A 3140-nucleotide genomic window follows, 5' to 3' on the forward strand; every position below is an offset into this window, starting at 1 on the left:
TATACCTTTCTGTAGATGTATACAGTTAACTCAAGATTTCTAATTTGAAATGTTTTAAAGCTATTTATTTTTATATATAGTTAAAGGTAAGGCCCTTAACTGCCTTCTTTCCCAGAAATAACCAAATCTATTCACCCAAGTTGGGAATTTCTACTATATGTTCAGCCTTTGTTTTTTTTTTTTTTTAAGAGTTTATTTATTTATTCATGAGAGACACAGAGAGAGGCAGAGACATAGGCAGAGGGAGAAGCAGGCTCCCTGCAAGGAGCCCAATGTGGGACTCAATCCCAGGACCCCGGGATCACAACCTGAGCCAAAGGCAGACGCTCAACCACTGAGTCACCCAGGCACCCCTCTCTTTGAACACTTCTAGAACAAAGCAGCATGAATAGCAAATAATCTGCTCAAACAGTTCTAATTGCTTAGGGTTTTTTTGGTCCCAAATCTCCTTCCATGTAATTTCTGTATCAGCTAGGATATGGTAGGATATGCTGTGGTAATAAACAGCCCCCGTCTCTTCTCTGCCTTGTCTAGAAATGATACCTGCCTCTACCACATTGACTAGAGCTGGTCACATGGTCCTAGCTCACTGCACAGGGGTAGAGAAGGCCCAGAAGCAGATGGAATGCTCGGGGGAACCCCTCCTTCTGTCTCAGCTCCCTGCCGCATGTTCTAGTGTTGACCTCAAGAACACAGCATAAGGCTTTCCCACACGTGCTTTCAAATATTTGAAAAGAGCAGTCACGTTACTCTACTCCACATATACATATCCCCATGAGCATATACCCTGTGCCCTTCACAGTTCTCTGTTTTTTGGGAAAACAAAACAATCTTTTGGTCATTATTTCTATGACTTAGTTTCTTGTCCTCTTTCAGCCCAGTTACCTTCTTCTGGATGTTTATAATGACTCATTAATATCCCAATTAATACCCCAAATGGTTTGTCCTTTAAAGAGATGTTTATAATATTTATCTTCTGTTTCATTAAATTTAGTCTTGTATTCTTGAAGGCAGAGCCTTTATCTTCCTCTCCTTCATATCCTCTACATATACCTTCCTTCCCAACTAGCACAAGGTGTCACACATAGTCACCCAGACTGCCGACTAGATTGTACACTAATAGTTCCTATGACTCAAGACCAATTTGAGAAGCTTTATCCTGGAGCCATAGCCATGATCAATAATCAATTCATCAAGATACTATAACTGTTTCATGATATAATTTGCATAAGCCATGCGATCACATCTCATCTCTGCTTCTCCTCTTTATTGCTTTCTGCTGCTACATGCTTTCTCATCAGGCTGGTGAACCACGGGCTGTAAAAAGTAGACCACCTAGGGAAACAGTGTCACTGAACTGATAATGGGTGTGGCAGTTTTCAGTTTCTGTAGACTTATAATGGGGACAGGAATAGGCTTCTGAAGGCTCTATTCTCCAACCCCTCATATAATTCTTAGGTAGAAGAAGTTGCTTTGATTGTGCTCTTTGACCTAGAAGCTTTCCTTTTGGCCACCCTGCCCCCACAACCTGGGGCTTCACTGTCCCACAGAGGCAGATGGTGACAGTGGGCCAGAGACAAGTGCTTCTGACAAGAAGATTAACTGTGGTGATGTTTGAGAAGGTTTACAGGACAATATACAGTGGACTTCTGCATTACCTATCATCTATGCTCTATTTGTGTTTACAACCTATTTAAAGTGCTACATGGAATTACCTATACCCAACCCATGAGTGCTGTGTTAAAAATCTGTGTGATTGGGACGCCTGGGTGGCTCAGCAGTTGAACATCTGTCTTCAGGTCAGGGTGTGATCCCGTGGTCCTGGGATTGAGTCCCACATTGGGCTCCCTGCATGGAGCCTGCTTCTCCCTCTACCTATGTCTCTGACTCTCTCTCTATGTCTCTCATGAATAAGTAAATAAAATCTTTAAAAAAGAAAATCTGTGTGACTGCTAATCATGCATGTGATTGCTTGTTATACATGAGATGGCTAGTCATGCATGTGATAGCTAGTCACGTATGTGATTGCTGGTCATATATGTGGCAGTCACACATTTGATGAGGAGTCATACACGTGGTGATGGCCAGCCATACATGTGATAATCACACATGTGATTGGTAGTCATACATGTGATGGCTAGTCATACCTGTATTATTGAAACTTTGTCTGGACCGAGAGACATGGTTTGTTCTCAGAGTCAGTCCAGATTCAGACTTCAGTCCAATTCAGGATATTGAATTCTAGCATCACATGTCCTTTAATGTACATAATAGTCCTAATACACATTCAGCCACTGCCATCTCCTGCCTCCCTTCACTATCACGATTGAATACTAAGACTCTATTTTTCTAGATTGAGGATGTTATGAAGCCTCTCTTAAAACCAGTAAAGTCAGACCCATGTCAAATTGCCACTCATTAAATGCATGATGAGAAAATCTTAAAAAGCCAACAATTCCATGTGCTACCCTAAAGGTATTTTCAAACATTATTTCCAAAACATGTTTTTATTCCAAGTAATGTGAGTAGGCCTCACAATTAACTAATTTCCAGCCAAGTCTGAAATATCAAAGGTTGCTCCCCAGAGATGGTAGCGTGTAAAAGAATGGGGGCTCTTGTTTTAAAATTCAGCTGTGTTGATTTTACAATTTTAGGACTGGAAAATAGCCAAAAGACTGGATTAACCTTCTTTTCAATCCTTCCTAAGAAGTCTCTTATTTCTAGGATGCCAACTAGACTCCAAGAACTCTTGCTAATTCTGTTGTGCCTGAGGGAGGCACGCTGCTATCAGTAGGGTTAACTGCATGGGTAGGGTTTAGGGATGGAAAGAGCAGAAGTCAACATTTTTACCCAAGGGTAAGGCATCTGTTTCACCTGGCATCACAGTCAGGTTTAGGACTACCCTGGGGCTTGTGTGAAGCCCAGAAAAGAGGAAGAAGTTCCAACACACATCTGTTGCTTGGGGCTTAGTCCCTGATTGCTTGGTTTTCAGCCCATTCTCTCTCACTCTCTTTTTTTCTTTGAGAGAGAGAGAAAGAGAGCATGCATGAACAGGGATGAGAGGCCAGAGGGAGAGGGAGAGAGAGAATCTTAAGCAGACTCTCTGCTAAGGGTGGAACCCAACATGGGGCTTGCTCCCA

This window comes from Canis aureus, chromosome 1 (genome assembly GCF_053574225.1).
Source record: "Canis aureus isolate CA01 chromosome 1, VMU_Caureus_v.1.0, whole genome shotgun sequence".
Taxonomy (NCBI): Eukaryota; Metazoa; Chordata; class Mammalia; order Carnivora; family Canidae; genus Canis; species Canis aureus.